The following is a 22,157-nucleotide window of genomic DNA, read 5'->3' as shown; positions in this document are numbered from 1 at the left end:
TTAACTTGCATGGTCAACACAATTACAATGATACCAAATTAAATTCATAAACTGTATGGGGAAGTTTAATTAAAACCTGTCTAGAGACTTACGGTTCTGGCGATGCCATGACTAGACACGGATAACTTGGCTCCTGCGTCCCCCTTGCTCCCTGACAGCTCCAGGACCCTGTATGGAGCGATACATGCTCCGCAATACCCTGAAACTGACGGCCTCTCTGGAAGCTCCCCCGTACCCCAGGCTAGTAATGGCAGCTATGCCACGTGCAAAAGTGCATACAGCTGTGCATAAGGATGCGCACAAGGAAGTGCACAGAGAGGCACAGCGGCGAGACGTGCATAACCTGGCTCCTGTCCCGGAATCAGCGGCTGCAGTATCAGGAGTGGAACGGGTTTTACTCACCTCCTCTTGTCCGCATCACGAGATGGCGCCTCCTGACTCCTCTGTCATCTCCAGCTCTCCTGGCCTCACTGCCACCATTAGGGAGCCGGTGGGAGGGGCTCCCCTACTCTCTCCTCTGGGTCTGCCTGACAATGGGGCTTCTACCTCCACAGACTCACACTGCAGTTTCAGCTCACTGAAAGGATTCCCCCAACCTCCCTCCTGTCTCAGCCCCCTATGGACTTTAAAAGCCTGGCTGCTGAAGTTACAGCTCATATTATGCCCAGCATACAGCAATCCTTGGAGGCATCCCTGCAAGCCTCCTTTACCCAGCTAAGGTCAGAATTGATGCAAACCAACATAGCGGTGGTGTCCATCCGTAATGATGTTAGCTCCTTGGATCAAGGCTACTCTGATCATTCGGCTTCCATTGTTGACCTACACCAAGCAAAAATGCAAATCTGTAGGCCATGCTAGATGACCTGGAAAGTCAGTCTAGGCACAACAACCAGCGCCTTGTGGGGCTTTCTGAACAAGTAAAGGTGCTGGATTTGGAACATGTTTGTGAAATGGAGCTATCTGGGACACTGGGACTTGATCACTATTGCAGGGTGGAACCAGTCCACCGCCTGGGGCCTGACAGGGGTGCCCTTGACCCCAATGTACCTTTCTCTCAATCATCTCAGCGCAACAGACCTCACCAAGTTTTTTCAAGCTATTGGACTGTAACGACCACCAGGCCTTGCTAAGGGCGTTCCGGAGATGTTCCTCTCCCCTTGTGCTTAGGGGCTGCCCCATCCTTCTCAGCCCTGGTGACGTAGAGCTTTCAGTGCAATCTGCACAGAACTGTTCCAGCGCAAGTCCTGCTGTTGCGGAGGCAGCGATTCGCAGCCCGACGGGATCTGACCGTCCCCGAGGGAGCCCTGACCACCATCCACATGAGTCTCCTGCCCACTCTCCTGGACGTCAAGGGTCTCCAGGGGACCATGCTGTTCTCTGATGGCCGTGACCTTGAAGGTGCTGGTGAGGGGTATCCTTTAACTTTTGCCCTCTTTCTCACGCCCTTGTGAGGGCAGTGGTGACCCTATCTCCATAGTCTTCTGAATTTAAATCGCAGTACCTATGGGGGATCCCTGATTGTAGACCAGACGCTCTCTTTAATGTGTCACTGGGACATTTCTCAACAGTCTCTCCAGTGGGGGAGGGGGGTTGGACTCTTTGATAGGATTTTCCTGTGCTTAGTTTCTGTTGTCTCCTATGTGTTTAGGGGTAATTGTTATATTCTCTTATGTTCCAAGTTGGGTTCTGTGATCCGGGCTTCAGTGGGGTTTTGTTCTTGCTTCCTGTTGTGGCGTGGGGGGGGGGGGGGGGGGAGGGGTCACAATGTTTGCACTGACAGACTTTTTTGGGGGGGATTTAGGGATATCCCCATTCTCCTCCTTGTAGTGTGGGATTGAGTTTTGCCATTTTTCTCTGCTGTTTATTTTATTTTTATTTTCAGTCCATAGCACAGTGTTTGACACTCATTCTGGTGTCTTGTGTATCTTGGTGGGTCCACTCCACCAATTCTTAGTGCCCTCTGGTTGTTGTCTTCTACTTCGGTCTAGACAGTACTTTTCTGTGCCTTACATTTTGATCCAGCCAGTTGCGTTGTTGGTTTTGAGTGTTGTGTGAGTGTGTGTTGTGTATCGTCCTTGTGTTTTTTTTTCTCTCTTTCTCTTTTCCGTCTTCTCATTGTAGGTCCACTAGTCTCCTTTGCTTCATGTGATCATGCAGTTGGTCTCCTGGAATGTTAAGGGCCTGAGGTCGCCCAATAAGAGAACACAGATCCTACGCCACTTGAAATGTTTACATCCTGACATTGCATTGCTCCAGGAAACTCACCTTGCTGATATGGTTCGTATGTCCCACTTGTAGGTGGGGGAGGTGATTGGGGCCCCTTCGGTAGGAGGTAGGGTAGGCACCCTGATCCTTATCAATAGGAACTTTGGGGGTGTGGGGGTGAACAAAGAGGTAGATGGAGAGGGTCGCTGGGTCTGGGTCCATATCAGATGTGAAGGTCATGATTATAGTGTGTGCAATGGAGATAACAAGCTATTTTTTCAAGCTCTAGAGGCCAGGCTTCTGTGTGATCCCATCTCCAACAAAATTATAGGTGGGGATATGAATTCTGTGGCGGTGTCCTTGGAGGATAGGAAGGGTGGAGCGGTGGACCGTTCTATTACCAGATGTACTGACCAAATTTACTCTTGCTTTATTGAGGTCTCGGGCCTCCGGCATCCCTGGCGGTTGATGCACCCAGACAGTATCAATTTCACCCACTATTCCCATAGACATTCCTCTTGGTCCCGAATTGATTATTTTCTGACTTCCCCAGATTTGATGGCTCGCGTAATGAGCTCTGAGATTCAAGATATGGTTATCTCGGACCATTCTCCAATTTCCCTATCTCTGTCTGATGTTTTCCTGAAGGGAGCGGACTCACAGTGGCGCTTCCCTGCTTATATGATAAAAGACAAAAATGTTATTGAGTCTCTGTGAGGCTGGTGGACTGGGAGCATGTTACTGAAGCTCCCCTCTACTGGAAATCGGCAAAATACGTTTTGCAGGGTCGCCTGATAGCGTTCATGTCGACTGTTAAACAAAGTCTCTCCACCACTTTTAGGAGGCTAGTAAATCGCTGCAGCTGGCCTATACTCAATACGTTTCCTGACCCACTACCTCCGCTTTATAGGCTTGGAGGGAGGCTAAAGCCACCTTTGACCTTTGGTCAGAATGCAAAAGCATGGCATCCTTCTCCCGATTCAAAGCTGAGTTGTTTCGATTCAGCCAAACAAATCTGTCCGTCTCCTTGCACACCTGGCAAAGGGTCGTAGACCCCCTCAACACTTTCCTGCCCTTTGGGATGAGACGGGTGCTCTTCATTCAGACCTCATTAACTCACTATTTGGCGATTTTTACACATCCCTGTACTCCTCTTTCCCGGCGGATATGACATTAGGTAGGACGTTCTTGGAGTTGGTCCGGTTACCCACTCTGTCTGCGGACCAACGTGCCGCTCTAAATGCTTATTTCTCGGTAGATGAGGTCACTTAGACCATAAAACACCTCCACAATACCAAAGCTCTGGGCCTGGATGGGTTCTCAGGGGAATTTTTAAAAGTATTGGTTAACCAGCTGGCACCTCCCCTAACATCCTACTTCAACCATCTCCTCCACATGGGCGCCCTGCCTCTCCACTCTAACACTGCTACTATCGACCTCCTGACAAAGTGGGTTAGCCCACAAAACTGACGTCCATCAAGGGTGCACAGGGGTCCCCAAATTGCTGCTAACAACACACGTGGAACAGGTAATGCAGTTCATTGTGGGTATTAACATGTCATATATGTTATGATAGCATACCTGGTATATTGTGTACATATACGGAGGAGTCATTAATAGCTCATAAGAGTGTGTTGCAAGATTTTTGGTGATTATACGGCTGGGGACACTGTGCCTACTGGGGTGCATGTTTTTTATGGGTTAGGGGTTTCTGTCCTTTTTGAGTTATTTTTTGATAATTGTGTAAAATGTTATTTAATAAAAACTTTTGGATTTATGATAATGGAGTATATTCTTATTGGTAGCACATGTAGGTTTATTATATTATTGTAGTTGTTGCTATCTAGTGGTAAAGGAGTATTTGATCTTTCCTTGGGAGAGTGTAGGTGATATATACTATCAAACTCTTTTTAAAGCCCAACAAAGACCCTCTGCTCCCTCAATCCTATGGCCCTATCTCGCCCATCAAGATCTTAAATTAGCATCCAAAATCCTTGCTGACCGTCTGAGCACATTCCTTCACCTCCCTTATAGGCCCTTCCCAAGTAGGCTTTGTGCGTAACCGCTCTGCATTGACGAATATACAAAAGGTGTTGACTGTTCTTGACAGAGTACAGCACCATCCCCGGCCTGGGGAATCACCCATGTTGTTAGCGCTTGACGCCGAGAAGGCATTTGATAACGTCCGATGGGACTGGCTTGGGATGGTGCTGGACAAAGCTGGGATAGTGCGATACTTACGTTCCTTTCTTGATGGTCTTTATTCTTCCCCCGAGCACGGGTACATACTTCAGCTATGCTTTCTCCTGATTTCTCTCTTTTTAAGGGGACACGTCAGGGGTGCCCATTATCTCCCCTTCTTTTTAATTTAGCAATGGAACCACACTATTGTTAAGCTGGCCCTTTTCGCGGACGATGTATAAATTTTTTTGGCAGACCCAAAAGCTCATTGTCACGATGCCGGCTGGCAGGAGGTGGATCCTCTGTGCCAGAGAGGGATTGGCGTGGACCGTGCTAGTGGACCAGTTCTAAGTCACTACTGGTGTTCACCAGAGCCCGCCGCAATGCGGGATGGACTTGCTGCGGCGGTAGTGACCAGGTCGTATCCACTAGCAACGGCTCAACCTCTCTGACTGCTGAAGATAGGCGCGGTACAAGGGAGTAGACAGAAGCAAGGTCGGACGTAGCAGAAGGTCGGGGCAGGCAGCAAGGATCGTAGTCAGGGGCAACGGCAGGAGGTCTGGAACACAGGCTAGGAACACACAAGGAAACGCTTTCACTGGCACAATGGCAACAAGATCCGGCGAGGGAGTGCAGGGGAAGTGAGGTATACATAGGGAGTGCACAGGTGAACACACTGATTAGAACCACTGCGCCAATCAGCGTCGCAGTGGCCCTTTAAATCGCAGAGACCCGGCGCGCGCGCGCCCTAGGGAGCGGGGCCGCGCGCGCCGGGACAGGACCGACGGAGAGCGAGTCAGGTACGGGAGCCGGGGTGCGCATCGCGAGCGGGCGTCACCCGCATCGCGAATCGCATCCCGGCTGGAGGCAGTATCGCAGCGCACCCGGTCAGTGGATCTGACCGGGGCGCTGCGGGAGCGAGAGTGTAGCGAGCGCTCCGGGGAGGAGCGGGGACCCGGAGCGCTCGGCGTAACAGTACCCCCCCCCTTGGGTCTCCCCCTCTTCTTGGAGCCTGAGAACCTGAGGACCAGACTTTTATCTAGGATATTGTCCTCAGGTTCCCAGGATCTCTCTTCAGGACCACAGCCCTCCCAGTCAACCAAAAAGAAGGTTTTTCCTCTAACCTTTTTGGAGGCCAGTATCTCCTTTACAGGAAAGATGTCTGAAGAACCGGAGACAGGAGTGGGAGAGATAAGTTTAGGAGAGAAACGGTTGATGATGAGTGGTTTAAGAAGAGAAACGTGAAAGGCATTAGGAATACGAAGAGAAGGAGGGAGAAGAAGTTTATAAGAGACAGGATTGATCTGGCACAAAATTTTGAAAGGACCAAGATAGCGTGGTCCCAATTTGTAGCTGGGAACACGGAAGCGGACATATTTAGCGGAGAGCCATACCTTGTCTCCGGGAGAAAAAATGGGGGGAGCTCTTCTTTTCTTATCAGCAAACTTCTTCATGCGTGATGAAGCCTGTAAGAGAGAATTTTGGGTCTCTTTCCATATGGTGGAAAGATCACGAGTTATTTCATCCACAGCGGGCAAACCAGAGGGTAAGGGAGTAGGGAGGGGGGGAAGAGGGTGACGGCCGTACACCACGAAAAATGGGGATTTGGAAGAAGATTCAGAAACTCAGAAGTTATACGAGAATTCGGCCCATGGTAGAAGATCTGCCCAGTCATCCTGGCGGGAGGAAACAAAATGCCGTAAATAATCACCCAGGACCTGGTTAATTCTTTCTACTTGCCCATTGGATTGAGGATGATAAGCAGAAGAAAAGTTTAATTTAATCTTGAGTTGTTTACAGAGAGCCCTCCAGAATTTTGACACGAATTGGACGCCTCTATCCGAGACGATCTGCGTGGGCAACCCGTGAAGACGAAAAATGTGTACAAAAAATTGTTTTGCCAACTGAGGCGCAGAAGGAAGACCAGGAAGAGGGATGAAATGTGCCATCTTGGAGAATCGATCAACGACCACCCAAACAACAGTGTTGCCACGAGATGAGGGTAAGTCTGTAATAAAGTCCATACCAATCAGAGACCAAGGCTGTTCGGGAACAGGCAGAGGATGAAGAAGACCAGCGGGCTTCTGGCGAGGAGTCTTATCCCGGGCACAGACAGTGCAGGCCCGCACAAAATCAACAACATCCGTCTCCAGAGTCGGCCACCAATAGAAACGAGAGGTGAGTTGCATGGATTTCTTGATGCCCGCATGGCCTGCGAGATGGGAGGAGTGACCCCATTTGAGGATTCCGAGGCGTTGGCGTGGAGTGACGAAGGTCTTCCCTGGAGGAGTTTGCCTGATGGAGGCTGGAGAAGTGGAGATCAGGCAGTCAGGAGGAATGATGTGTTGCGGAGAGAGCTCTACTTCCGAGGCATCCGAGGAACGAGAGAGAGCATCGGCCCTGATGTTCTTATCGGCAGGCCGAAAGTGAATTTCAAAATTAAATCGGGCAAAGAACAGAGACCACCTGGCCTGGCGAGGATTCAGCCGTTGGGCAGACTGGAGATAGGAGAGATTTTTGTGATCGGTGTAAATAATAACTGGAAATCTTGATCCCTCCAGCAGATGCCTCCATTCCTCAAGTGCTAATTTAATGGCTAGTAGCTCTCGATCCCCGATGGAGTAGTTCCTCTCCGCCGGAGAGAAGGTCCTAGAAAAAAACCCACAAGTAACAGCATGCCCGGAAGAATTTTTTTGTAGAAGGCCGCTCCCGCTCCTACTGAGGAGGCATCTACCTCCAATAGGAAGGGTTTAGATGGGTCAGGTCTGGAGAGCACGGGAGCAGAAGAAAAGGCAGACTTGAGCTGTTTAAAGGCGTCTTCCGCTTGAGGAGGCCATGACTTAGGATTGGCATTCTTTTTGGTTAAAGCCACGATAGGAGCCACAATGGTGGAAAAATGTGGAATAAATTGTCTGTAATAATTGGCGAACCCCAAAAAACGTTGGATAGCATGGAGTCCGGAGGGGCGTGGCCAATCTAAGACGGCAGAGAGTTTGTCTGGATCCATTTGTAGTCCCTGGCCAGAGACCAAGTATCCTAGGAAAGGAAGAGATTGACATTCAAACAGACATTTCTCCATCTTGGCATAAAGTTGATTGTCACGAAGTCTCTGAAGAACCATGCGGACATGCTGGCGGTGTTCTTCTAGGTTGGCAGAAAAAATCAGGATATCGTCCAGATACACAACAACACAGGAATATAAGAGATCACGAAAAATTTCATTAACAAAGTCTTGGAAGACGGCAGGGGCGTTGCACAGGCCAAAGGGCATGACCAGATACTCAAAGTGTCCATCTCTAGTGTTAAATGCCGTTTTCCATTCATCCCCCTCTCTGATGCGGATGAGATTATAAGCACCTCTTAAGTCCAGTTTGGTAAAGATGTGGGCACCTTGGAGGCGATCAAAGAGTTCAGAGATAAGAGGTAGAGGGTAGCGGTTCTTTACCGTGATTTTGTTAAGACCGCGGTAGTCAATGCAAGGGCGTAGGGAGCCATCTTTTTTGGACACAAAGAAAAATCCGGCTCCGGCAGGAGAGGAGGATTTGCGGATAAAGCCCTTTTTTAAATTTTCATGGATGTATTCAGACATAGCAAGAGTCTCTGGGGCGGACAGAGGATAAATTCTGCCCCGGGGTGGAGTAGTGCCCGGGAGGAGGTCAATAGGACAGTCATAAGGCCTGTGAGGAGGTAAAGTCTCAGCTTGTTTTTTGCAAAATACGTCAGCATAGTCCATATAAGCCTTAGGGAGACCGGTTACAGGGGGACCCACAGGGTCACGGCAGGAAGTACTGGGAACCGGTTTAAGACAGTCCTTGAAACAAGAAGTACCCCAGCTCTTGATCTCTCCTGTGGACCAATCAAGGGTTGGGGAATGGCGTTGAAGCCACGATAGTCCAAGGAGAATTTCGGAAGTGCAATTGGAGAGGACCAAAAACTCAATTTTTTTGTGATGAGGTCCGATGCACATTAGGAGGGGCTCCGTGCGGTAACGCACGGTACAGTCCAATCTTTCATTGTTAACACAATTGATGTAGAGGGGTCTGGCGAGACTGGTCACCGGGATGTTGAACCTGTTGATGAGAGAGGCCAAAATAAAATTTCCTGCAGATCCGGAATCCAAGAAGGCCATAGTAGAGAAGGAGAAGGTAGAGGCAGATATCCGCACAGGCACAGTAAGGCGTGGAGAAGCAGAGTTGACATCAAGAACTGTCTCACCTTTGTGCGGAGTCAGCGTACGTCTTTCCAGGCGGGGAGGACGGATAGGACAATCCTTCAGGAAGTGTTCGGTACCGGCACAGTACAGGCAAAGATTCTCCATGCGGCGTCGTGTCCTTTCTTGAGGTGTCAAGCGAGACCGGTCAACTTGCATAGCCTCCACGGCGGGAGGCACAGGAACGGATTGCAGAGGACCAGAGGAGAGAGGAGCCGGGGAGAAAAAACGCCTCGTGCGAACAAAGTCCATATCCTGGCGGAGCTCCTGACGCCTTTCGGAAAAACGCATGTCAATGCGAGTGGCTAGATGAATGAGTTCATGCAGGTTAGCAGGAATTTCTCGTGCGGCCAGAACATCTTTAATGTTGCTGGATAGGCCTTTTTTAAAGGTCGCGCAGAGGGCCTCATTATTCCAGGATAATTCGGAAGCAAGAGTACGGAATTGGATGGCGTACTCGCCAACGGAAGAATTACCCTGGACCAGGTTCAGCAGGGCAGTCTCAGCAGAAGAGGCTCGGGCAGGTTCCTCAAAGACACTTCGAATTTCCGAGAAGAAGGAGTGTACAGAGGCAGTGACGGGGTCATTGCGGTCCCAGAGCGGTGTGGCCCATGACAGAGCTTTCCCAGACAGAAGGCTGACTACGAAAGCCACCTTAGACCTTTCAGTAGGAAACTGGTCCGACATCATCTCCAAGTGCAGGGAACATTGCGAAAGAAAGCCACGGCAAAACTTAGAGTCCCCATCAAATTTATCCGGCAAGGATAGTCGTAGGCCGGAAGCGGCCACTCGCTGCGGAGGAGGTGCAGGAGCTGGCGGAGGAGATGATTGCTGGAGCTGTGGTAGTAGCTGCTGTAGCATCACGGTCAGTTGAGACAGCTGGTGGCCTTGTTGCGCTATCTGTTGCGACTGCTGGGCGACCACCGTGGTGAGGTCGGCGACAACTGGCAGTGGAACTTCAGCGGGATCCATGGCCGGATCTACTGTCACGGTTCGGCTGGCAGGAGGTGGATCCTCTGTGCCAGAGAGGGATTGGCGTGGACCGTGCTAGTGGACCGGTTCTAAGTTACTACTGGTATTCACCAGAGCCCGCCGCAAAGCGGGATGGTCTTGCAGCGGCGGTAGTAACCAGGTCGTATCCACTAGCAACGGCTCAACCTCTCTGACTGCTGAAGATAGGCGCGGTACAAGGGAGTAGACAAGAGCAAGGTCGGACGTAGCAGAAGGTCGGGGCAGGCAGCAAGGATCGTAGTCAGGGGCAACGGCAGGAGGTCTGGAACACAGGCTAGGAACACACTAGGAAACGCTTTCACTGGCACAATGGCAACAAGACCCGGCGAGGGAGTGCAGGGGAAGTGAGGTATACATAGGGAGTGCACAGGTGAACACACTAATTAGACCAACTGCGCCAATCAGTGGCGCAGTGGCCCTTTAACCCCTTAAGGACGCAGGACGTAAATGTACATCCTGGTGAGGTGGTACTTAACGCACCAGGACGTACATTTACGTCCTAAGCATAACCGCGGGCATCGGAGCGATGCCCGTGTCATGCGCGGCTGATCCCGGCTGCTGATCGCAGCCAGGGACCCGCCGGCAATGGCCGACGCCCGCGATCTCGCGGGCGTCCGCCATTAACCCCTCAGGTGCCGGGATCAATACAGATCCCGGCATCTGCGGCAGTTCGCAATTAAAATGAACGATCGGATCGCCCGCAGCGCTGCTGCGGGGATCCGATCATTCATAACGCCGCACGGAGGTCCCCTCACCTTCCTCCGTGCGGCTCCCGGCGTCTCCTGCTCTGGTCTGTGATCGAGCAGACCAGAGCAGGAGATGACCGATAATACTGATCTGTTCTATGTCCTATACATAGAACAGATCAGTATTAGCAATCATGGTATTGCTATGAATAGTCCCCTATGGGGACTATTCAAGTGTAAAAAAAAAAATTAAAAAAATGTAAAAGTAAAAGTAAAAAAAAAGTGAAAAATCCCCTCCCCCAATAAAAAAGTAAAACGTCAGTTTTTTCCTATTTTACCCCCAAAAAGCGTAAAAAACATTTTTTATAGACATATTTGGTATCGCCGCGTGCGTAAATGTCCGAACTATTAAATTAAATGTTAATGATCCCGTACGGTGAACGGCGTGAACGAAAAAAAATTTAAAAAGTCCCAAATTCCTACTTTTTTAATACATTTTATTAAAAAAAAAATTATAAAAAATGTATTAAAAGTTTTTTATATACAAATGTGGTATCAAAAAAAAGTGCAGATCATGGCGCAAAAAATGAGCCCCCATCCCGCTGCTTATATGGAAAAATAAAAAAGTTATAGGTCATCAAAATAAAGGGATTATAAACGTACTAATTTGGTTAAAAAGTTTGTGATTTTTTTTAAGCGCAACAATAATATAAAAGTATATAATAATGGGTATCATTTTAATCGTATTGACCCTCAGAATAAAGAACACATGTCATTTTTACCAGAAATTGTACGGCGTGAAAACAAAACCTTCCAAAATTAGCAAAATTGCGTTTTTCGTTTTAATTTCCCCACAAAAATAGTGTTTTTTGGTTGCGCCATACATTTTATGATATAATGAGTGATGTCATTACAAAGGACAACTGGTCGCGCAAAAAACAAGCCCTCATACTAGTCTGTGGATGAAAATATAAAAGAGTTATGATTTTTAGAAGGCGAGGAGGAAAAAATGAAAACGTAAAAATTTAATTGTCTGAGTCCTTAAGGCCAAAATGGGCTGAGTCCTTAAGGGGTTAAATCGCAGAGACCCGGCGCGCGCGCGCGCGCCCTAGGGAGCGGGGCCGCGCGCGCCGGGACAGGACCGACGGAGAGCGAGTCAGGTACGGGAGCCGGGGTGCGCATCGCGAGCGGGCGCCACCCGCATCGCGAATCGCATCCCGGCTGGGGGCGGTATCGCAGCGCACCCGGTCAGTAGATCTGACCGGGGCGCTGCAGTAGCGAGGATGTTGCGAGCGCTCCGGGGAGGAGCGGGGACCCGGAGCGCTCGGCGTAACAACCCAATTCCTCTCGAGTAAGGAAATACCTCATATGTGGATGTAAAGTGTTCTGCAGGCGCAGGTGTTTGACGATCTTCGTTAAAGTCGGATGTGTAAATGAGAATTTCTTTTTTTTACTAAAATGCTGTTTTTTCCCCCCCAAACTTTACATTTTTACACTGGGTAATAGGAGAAAATGTTAAACAACTACCTACATTGACATAGTCTGAAATGGCAGGAGGTGCTCAACCCCAAGTGCAGTTGTGCACCTACGCTGGGGTGGAGGTCCTGCACTTGGGGTCCGTTGCTATGGGCGATCCCCAGCATAATGTGCATACAATGGAGGATGCCTGCAGACGGTCACAAGTATCACAATATAGGTTCACTACTGTGGTAGATGTAAACAATGACATAAGTTAACCCTCAAAAGTGATGTAAAATTGAGACATTAGCCAGTATATCCTTATATGAAGGACATACCTGAGCCCGCACACCAACGCCAAGGTTTCTCAAGTGGTACGGCACCTAACACTAACCTACCTGTGCCAGATAAGCAAAACCAGGAACCAAATTACAGCAGCATTAGGTAATAGGAGAAAATGCCCCAAAACTTGTAACACCATTTCTTATGAGTATGGAAATACCCCATATTTGGATTTAAAGTGCTCTGCGGGCAAGCTACACTGCTCAGAAGAGAAGGAGCGCCATTGAGCTTTTGGAAAGAGAATTTGTTTGGAATGGAAATCTGTGGCCATGTGCGTTTACAAAGCCCCCATGGTGCCAGAACAGTGGACCCCCCTACACCTCTTACAGAATTTAATAAGGGGTGCAGTGAGCATTTACACCCCACTGGCGTTTGAAAGATCTTTGGAACAGTGGGCTGTGCAGATGTTCCAAAAATCTGTCAGACACCTGTGGGGCGTAAATGCTTTCTGTACCCCTTATTACATTCTGTGAGGGGTGTGGTTTCCAAAATGGGTCACATGTGGGGTGGTTGGTTTCCATTGTTCTGACACTATGGGGGCTTTGTAAACACATGTGGCCTTCAATTCCGGACAAATTTTCTCTCCAAAAGCCCAATGGCGCTCCTTCTCTTCTGAGCATTGTAGTGCACCCGCAGAGCACTTTACATCCACATATGGGGTATTTTCTTACTCTTTTTTCAATTTTCCCCTGTGAAAATGAAACATTTAGGTGGGGGGGCAAACCTCCAGCTGTTGCAAAACTACAACTCCCAGCATGCAGTGACAGACCGTGCATGCTGGGAGTTGTAGTTTTGCAACAGCTGGAGGCACACTGGTTGGAAAACCTTGAGTAAGGTTCTGTTACCTAACTAAGTATTTTCCAACCAGTGTGCCTCCAGCTGTTGCAAAACTACAACTCCCAGCATGTGCTAATCGCCGAAGGGCATACTGGGAGTTGTGGTTTTGTAACAGCTGGAGGCACGCAACTACAACTCCCAGCATGCTGTTTGAGTGATCTCTAAACTGTACCCTCTAAATTGTGCAAAACTACAAATCCCAGCATGGCCAAACAGCAAATGGTTGTCTGGGCATGCTGGGAGTTGTAGTTTTGCAACATCATGAGGGCTACAGATTAGCGACCACTGTATAGTGGTCTCCAAACTGTGGCCCACCAAATGTTGCTTGGTAACAACTCACTGGCTCAGTTGCAGGATCGCCGCTGCTGCCACCGCCGCACTCAGAGGAGCCGCCTGCCACCGAACCTCGCCCGCTATTGGTAGGGGATCTCCCCACTGCTCCCACCACAGTTCCCCCGCTCTGCCTGGACTATTGTGGGTGGGCAGAGCGAGGGAACTGTACTTTAACCTCCCCACCCCCAATCTGCTATTGGTCGGTTGCTTCTGACCGACCAATAGCAGGGATAGAAGGGGTGACTCACTTCTATCCCTTCAGGGGGATCAGGGCTGTTCACACGTATGCAGATTTGATGTGCAGATTTGATGCACAGGATTTTCTGCTGCAGATTTCAATGTAAACTAAATGAATGAGCACAGCTTCTAATCGACAGTTACAAATCCTGCACATCAAATCTGTGCAGGATCCTGTATGTGTGAACGTACCCTAAAATATGTCTCTGTCATAGCATTCAAGCTGAACAGGGCCAGGATGCCACAATTCTAAGTGATAGGTGCAGGTCCTAGGAGTGGGACTTTAATAGCATAACCTTTGATTATGCCATAAATGTCTGAAATGGGAATACCCCTATAGGGTAGGGTCACACACAGCGCATATGTAGCATATTTGACAGTTGGCAGAGAGAGGTCCCTGCTCCTTGTAGCTCTGTGTGTCTGCTTGTAGCGAGGGAGTTCCCGCCGGCAGTTGCGAGCTGCAGAGCTATCCGGCCACAGCATGGAACTCGCTCTGCGGTCGCTCTGTGACTGCCGGCAGCGCATCCGCAGCGTCAAAGAATTACAAATATGTTAGGAATCACACAGGCTATAATACAAAGGGAAGTTATTTGAAATCGCAGTTAACATAAAGCACAAATGCTGTGTTTGTGCTTAATACAGCACAAAAACTATTTAGAAAAATAGGAAAAAGGTAAAAGTAAAAGCTTTTGCTCCTGATTAATCAGAAGTAAATTGTTATAATTGAGTTGAGTTAGAACACAGCTTTAAATGTTAAAGCACCAACATGTGATAAGTAAAAAAAAATTCAGTATCTTCACACTGGCTTCAAGCCCTTCACCATATTCTTTCGGAGAATTCCAAATCTGTTTATACAAGTAAAGTCACCACCAGTTAATGAATAATCCATGTATCTGCTTGACACAAACAGTTATGTGAGGCGCCTGAGAGACAGTCTCATTTCTACACGTACATTTCTGGAAGTCAGAGGCAAGGAAATTATTTATGACGGCAACCAAGTTATACTCTTGTGTTGGAAAGGCAATTTAGGTAAGTCAAGTTGCCTATTTAGATTTTCTTTCCTTATGACGTGGATTTTCTTTAACACATTGCTTATTAATGTATAAGTTGCCAATATGAAATTATTTAGATGTGACAAAAATTAAATGACAGATGGCAATTATTATATTTCTAATACTTATTCAACATTGTACTAGTGGAATATAAGCATTTTTTATTTTATGGTTTGCTTTTTTATAGAAACTATATAACCTATCACACAGTAATTAGTCTTTAACCCATTTATTTCTTCACAATTTCATTTGATACTTCTGATTTGTAATCTATACCAGTTAAATAGGGCCTTTTTCTAAACAAGCAAAGTTGTCGAAATTGCTGCCAGTAATTTTACATTTTTATTGCTGATATTGTCTGTTTTATGGTCAGATTTTGTTATTCTGGCTGTTATTTCTTTCTTACAACTGTAAATAATGAACATACTCATTATTTTAATGGCAATTATCCACACAGTATGTGCACTTATGGACGCCTGCCCATAGACTTTTATGCAGCAAATTATTTAGAAAAACTACATCTGTAATTTAAACTCAATTTCACTCCTAAAATAAAAAACTAAAGAAAAACAAAACAAAATAATCATATCTCACCCTAAGCCCCTAAAAACATACATTCTTACAAGCATCTCCCAATATCCAAAAAGAAGAAGAGCGGAATTGACCAGATCAGGTTTGCTATATTTTTAATTAATTAAAAACACAGAGGACATAAAAAGCAAATGTATACCCTGTACTAGTGGCTACATATGCTTTTTGAATCAACATCCTACATGTTTTTAAAGATCAAATATACTTGATGTACAGGATTCCACTCTGGTCCTTTTCTTTTTGATCCATTGATATCAATATGTTGCTTTTACATTTAAGCAGATTGCTGTAACACGGAGATGTAAAGAGGACAATATACCTGTTGTTTTGGGGTTTCCTATTCATAATATGACAAAGTTGTTGGGCTCCAGCCTAATGGTTTCCATACACATTAGAGAAAAGTTGATGGAAATTGGAAATTTTAACCAACAAACTAGCATTTTAGAGGACCAAATACAGACCGTCATCATCAGGAACAATCTCCACTGTCACACAAAAGATCTTTAGTTCAGGAAAGATCTTTTGTACAGAAATGTTATCATTGTTTTTCCTTTACCCTAGTTTCATCAAGTATGGCCAGTCTGAACAATTGTAATGGCTAGTATGGAATACATTGTTTGGCTACATTGAAGAAACAATAACTTGCTAGTAGAGCTACCTTCACAACATGGATTTAGTTTTCTTTTACTATGCTGCTGTGTTGGTTATATGTTACTATGTTAGTGCCTTGAATGAACAGCAATTCCTTATTCAAATCTAAATACATAAAGTGTGATACACTTTTTAAGTGATTGTTGTACATGGTACTGTCTTTTCCTGTAGTTTTTTTCCAGCCACGTGAATTTAGCTAGGGATTAGTTCCTGTTTGCATTGTCTGAAGTTAAGTAAGTTCAAAGCGTAGTTGCTAAACTGTGTTCGTGTGTGTACATGGCTACACGTTGAATGCTGACCTTGAACTGTGCCTTCCATACATATATACTACGGCTGGGTTAAATAAGAAAATTCCCAGCTCATACCATAGGTAGGGAAATCCTGATCCTATAGACCTCTAATAAAGAATACAATATAATCTATTATATTATTATTACTCCTAAAGATGGCAATTGGCTGGGTTACCTGTGTTCTGTGTTTACGTTTCACTTTCTCAGTTTTATTATGTTAAAGTTTGTTGTATGCAAAAGAGTAGCAGACTATTCTATTGCATACAGTAAAAACAAACAAAAAGCTATGTTACAGTACATTTTTTATATAATGCTAGTCAAAGGGAATCAAATTATGTTGTTTGACATGCAGCAGGATCCAATTTTATCTTTTCTTATTGAATATGTTTTATCCCTTTTAACCCATCCAGGACCCAGGGTGAACCTATACGCCCTGGTCCCTTTAACATGGTTTAAACCGTTCTCACAAGTGGAGAATGGGTTAAACCTGGTGGGTCCCGGTTGCTATGGGCAGCCAGGCCCTGCTGCTAATACCATGCACAGCCATTTGAGCCGATGGCAGACATTAACCCTTTAGATGCCACGATCAAAGTTGATTGCGGCATCTAAAATGAAACTAAAACTATCCCGGCAGCTCAGCGGAGTTGACCGGGACAATCGCGACAAAATCGTGATGTCCCGATTAGTTTACTGGATTACGAGAGGGTCCTCACCTGCACCTTCATCGTCCATTTGGTGATCTGCTGGTCCAAGCCTGCTCGGCAGGCCAGAGCAGCAGACGCTGAGAACACTGATCAGTGTTATACTATGACATAGCATTGATCAGTGTAAGCAATCAAAAGATTGCATGTTATAGCCCCCTGTGGGAAAAAGAAAAAAAAAGGGAATTAATACCTTCCCTATTAAAAGTTGAAATCACCCCTGTTTTCCCATTTTTTTAAATTAAATAATGTAATAAAAAATTAAAATAATCATATGTGGTACCGTCACGTTAAATGTCCGAACTATTAAAATATAAGATTAGCTAAACCGCACGGTCAATGGAGTACACGTAAAAAAAAGTACCAAAGTCCAAAATTGTGCATTTTTGGTCACTTCATATACAATAAAAAACTAATAAAAAGCGATCAAAAAGTCCCATGAAAACAAAAATGGTACCGATAAAAACTACAGACCACGATGCAAAAAATGAGCCTTCCCCACATGTGGAAAAATAAAAAGTTATGGGGGTCAGAAGATGACAATTTTAAAGATATTAATTTTGGTGCAAGTAGTAAAATAAAATAAAACCTACATATATTGGATACACTACAGAATAAAGATCAGGTGTAGTTTTTACTGAAAATTGCACTGTGTAGAAACGAAAGCCCCCAAAAGTTACAAAATGGAATTTTTTTTCAATTTCATCCCACAAATATATATTTTTTGGTTTTGCAGTAGATTTTGTTATTAAATGATTGATGTCATTACAAAATACAATTGGTGGCGCAAAAAACAAGCCCTTATATGGGTCTGTAGGTGCAAAATTTAAAGCAGTGATTTTTAGAAGGAAAAAACAAAAGTGCAAAAACGAAAATTGTCCTGGTCCTAAAGGTCAAAATGGGCTTGGTACTTAAGGGGTTAAGAGTGTAAAATATATACATTAAATGTAAACACAAACAAAGTGTGAATCCAGCCTGACATATAAGACAGCTGTCTTTTGAATTCCACAGAAACATGCATTTTGTTTTTCAAAATGGTGTCGAAAATCAGATGGCAGTGATCTTTGGTGTCACTTTTGTGCCAGGTAAATAAAGGGCTGAATGGGTAGAATCCAAGCAATCATGGCCTTGTTTCCCTGGTGGGAGATATTAAGTGACACTTTAATGCTTCCCCCAGAAACAACATGCTGTTAAATTAGACGGATTTATTGCTATATCGAATGTGTGTGACCAACCTGATGATTCCTTTATATCCATTTTCTCCTAACACTAGAAGTATTCTCATATCAAATAGGATAATGCCAATAAACCACAACATTTATGGAAGAGCAGATTTATGTACAGAGGAATGGCACCAGGTCTAACTCCAAATTACTGCCAGTATTACTTTTACTATTATAAAAACGATTGCAGAAGAACCTCACCTTCAATATCAGACATGAAAAAAGAATACTCTTGGTTGTCATTCGCTGGCAACCATGCCAGCACTGCTATTTAGTGAGAACAGGCGTGCCATAGAAAAATAATAAAAAGGCTGTTCAATAAATGATCCTGCAGGAGAGGATATGACTATATAGTTTCTAGGCACCGTAGTACTCCGCCATTCCAAATTCCACATGCAAGTCCTTGTGTGACCAATTGATTTTTCTTGTCATCCTCCCACACATATTTACTATAGTAAACTGCCAAGATGAGAAGGAGAAGCATTGGGGGAGATTTATCACTGAGTTGTTTTGTAAGTCATTTTTAAAGTAACTTTGGTTTCAGGTTTTTTGGTGGACATAACATTTGTATGATAAATAATGCGCAAGTCCACCAAAGCGTACGAAATAACTTCACAATACCATTTCTGACTTTGTAAAGCAGGTTTTTCGAGCAGTACTGTAGTTGGTCTATGTATGCAGGTTTTTTTTAACCATTGCGTTGTAATTTTGCGTATTTTTAGAAGAATTACAAATGATAAATTAATGCAGGGCTAACTATTTGACATCTTTAGCTATGAGCCAGAACATTGAACAACTCTGTACAAGCAAATCCCATTCTTTTGGAGTCAAGCCATCCATGTAGTACAATGGCTGCCGTGTAAAACTACATTTGATACAGATGGTTGCAGTAGGAAAACTGACTGGCTGCCTATAGCTTTCTTTGGTAAAATTAGATTTGTCTGTGGCTAAAGGGTGGGACCTGATCTTGCAGCTGAGGGGAGGAATGAAGAACGGGGGATAATGTGTTCGTTTTTTGCCAGTCGGCAATCAAAAAATAAATGCACTTTGGGGGAGATTTATCAAAACCTGTACAGAGGAAATGTTGACTAGTTACTCATAGCAACCAATCAGATTGCTCCTTTAATTTTTTAAAAGGCCTCTGAAAAATAAAAAAAAAGCGATCGGATTGGTTGCTGTGGGCAACTGGTCAACTTTTCCTCTGCACAGGTTTTGATAAATCTCCCCCTATGTGTTTAGTGAATTTAAAAAATAGTTACGACAGTGGTGTAAAATTGTTTTGGATATGTTAGTTATGACGTTAGTAGGTGTTATAAGAAAAAGTTGATGGTTTAAATAAATGTGCTTGGTATAGAATTCCAAAATGTTTGTGCTAGAAATTTAAACTGGATAGAGAATACAGAATTTTACCTTATGAGAATGATACCTGTCCTCAGCTATTTGGGATGAGCAGTGTGTTGGCAACATTTCCATGTAAAGGATAAATTGTAGATTGTGCTCATCTGCTCCTCAGTGTGCAACAGATTTGTCTGGAGTGTAGTGCCCCCAGTCAGGGTTTCATGTGTTCCTTTTGTGGGCTAAAACTGACCTCCTTTACCAGTTAGTTGTAAAATCTGGGCTAGGCCTGTGCCTGTGATCAGCTTCTGCAACTAGACTGGGATATCATGCTTATACCACTGATTGGCCAAGTTCAGGTTCTAGGTGTTTGTACATGGCCATTTGGACCAATTTTCCTTTTTTGTCAAGCAGTTCACCCCAAGCTAGCTGAGGGTATACTAGCCCTTCCACCGTCTAACGCCCATTGCCTCACCATGTTGAAGCTAGGTGTGCCATTCCTGCGGCTCATATTCTGCTGGATATGGGACAAATGTGGTGAGTGGTCATTTTGCAGTTAGTGACAATCTTATATCCAGCTACATCTACAATATAGCACGCAAATAAAAGCATAACTGGTTATCAAAAACATATTTATTCACATGTATAATTCAAACTTTACCTTTTAGTAAGAAACACATTTGTCATTCTTTAGGGTTCTTGCAAAGTTCTTATGTAATCTGTTTATCCCTTCTTACACAACAAATGTAAACCATTAAAATGGTTATCTTTAAAGGGGTTCTCCAGTGCTTACACATCTTATCCCCTATCCAAAGGATAGGGGATAAGATGCCTGATCGCGGGAATCCCCCGGGACCCCCGGGATCTTGCACACGGCACTCCGTTTGTAATCAGTCCCCGGAGCGTGTTCGCTCTGTGTCTGATTACGCCTCCGCCCCCGTGTGACGTCATGCTCCGCCCCTCAATGCAAGCCTACGGGAGGGGGCATGACAGCTATCACGTCCCCTCCCGTAGGCTTGCATTGAGGGGCAGAGTGTGACATCACACGGGGGCGGAGGCATGACGTCACACGCCGCCGGCCTTGTGGTCGTCGGTAATCAGACACGGAGCGAACACGCTCCGGGGACTTATTACAAACCGGGTGCCGCGTGCAAGATCCCGGGGGTCCCCAGCGGCGGGACTCCTGCGATCAGGCATCTTATCCTCTATCCTTTGGATAGGGGATAAGATGTCTAAGCACCGGAGAACCCCTTTAAGGCAGCTAAACTACTTGTCAAACAAGTTAGCTAAATTAAACAAAAATATAATAATAATAATAATTTGAGTTAAGAGAGATAATGTAGTACATGAAAAGAAGTCTGCCTATAGGAGGTATAAAGAGACTGTTAATGTAGCTGCCAGACTCGTACAAAATTAGACAGAAGAAAATAAATAATGTTAATGCTGCTAAAGCATAAAATGAGGAAGAAATTGTCAAAACTAAAAAGGGGGGGGGGGGGGGGGGCTATAACCATTTTGGGTATATTTTTGACAGAAAGAAGAAAAAAATGTGGAATTACAAAAATAAAAAAAAGTGGAAAGTACCCATATTTATAGGAATAAAGGTATCTATGCTGAACATTTGAATAGCAACTTTTGTTCTGCATATCCAAAGGGTGGCTTTCAAAATCATAACATGGTTGGTTCTGCAGGTGGTGACCACAGACCACTTCTCAGTTCCTATGCTTCCTGGCTGATGTTTTGGTCACTTTTGAATGCTGGCGGTGCTTTCATTCTAGTGGTAGCATGAGACAGAATCTAGAACCCACACAAGTAGCTCAGGTAGTGCAGCTCATCCAGGATGGCACATCAATGTAAGCTGTGTCAAGAAGGTTTGCTGTGTCTGTCAGCGTAGTGTCCAGAGCATGGAGGTGCTACCAGGAGACAGGCCAGTACATCAGGAGACGTGGAGGAGGCCGTAGGAGGGCAACAGCCCAGCAGCAGGACCAATACCTCCGCCTTTGTGCAAGGAGGAGTAGGAGGCGCACTGCCAGAGACCTGCAAAGTGACCTCCAACAGTCCATAAATGTGCATGTGCCCACTCAAAGGGTCATAAACAGACTCCATGTGGGAGGTACAAGGGCCCGACGTCTGCAGGTGGGGGTTGTGCTTACAGCCCAACACCGTGCAGGACATTTGGCATTTGCCAGAGAACACCAAGATTGGCAAATTCGTCACTGGCACCCTGTCCTTTTCACAGATGAAGGCAGGTTCACACTGAGCACATGTGACAGGCGGGATAGAGTCTGGAGACACCGTGGAGAAAGTTCTGCTGCCTGCAACATCTGCTGTCTGTAGCATTTCTTTGGGGGGGCCACACAGCCCTTCATGTGCTTGCCAGAGGTAGCCTGACTGCCATTAGGTACAGAGATGAGAACCTCAGACCCCTTGTGAGACCATATGCTGGTGTGGTTGGCCCTGGGTTTCTCCTAATGCAAGCCAATGCTAGACCTCATGTGGCTGGAGTGTGTCAGCAGTTCCTACAAGAGGAAGGCATTGATGCTATGTTATCTTAGTGTTCCCTTTTTGAGTAGTGTAGTATAAGCAAGTATTTAGCTCCAGTGTTTTCATAGGCCAATGTTTTAGGGGAACTTGCACAGTTTAAACTTGCAGTAGGTTAGAAGAATCTAACTTGCTAATATGGGCTAATAAGGAAGGGGACTCTGATTAACAATTTACCCTTATTATCTCTCTCCACTGCTCTATTTTTGCATAACAATCATTTTTATTAATATGCTAATGAGGGCAATTGGTGAGCTTGGGCATTACCAATCT

At 45.5% G+C, this 22,157-nt stretch overlaps 1 protein-coding gene across 4 annotated transcripts in view; it reads left to right on the top strand.

Moving 5' to 3' along the window:
* The first annotated feature begins 289 nt into the window (after window positions 1-289).
* Window positions 290-22,157, top strand: part of NR1H4 (nuclear receptor subfamily 1 group H member 4) — a 133,359-nt gene continuing 111,491 nt past the window's right edge. The window contains exon 1 of one of the 4 annotated variants that reach the window (XM_056574614.1): window positions 290-1,404. The gene's annotated coding sequence lies outside the window, so the exon portion shown is untranslated. Of the gene's footprint in view, window positions 1,405-1,822; window positions 2,278-14,399; window positions 14,530-22,157 lie in introns of those variants that run through there. The other 3 variants (XM_056574615.1, XM_056574613.1, XM_056574616.1) reach the window with 3 other exon arrangements.

Source organism: Hyla sarda, chromosome 4 (assembly GCF_029499605.1).
Source record: "Hyla sarda isolate aHylSar1 chromosome 4, aHylSar1.hap1, whole genome shotgun sequence".
Classification (NCBI taxonomy): Eukaryota; Metazoa; Chordata; class Amphibia; order Anura; family Hylidae; genus Hyla; species Hyla sarda.
Note: the sequence above shows the minus strand (reverse complement) of the source record. Positions and strands in the feature narration are given on the sequence as shown.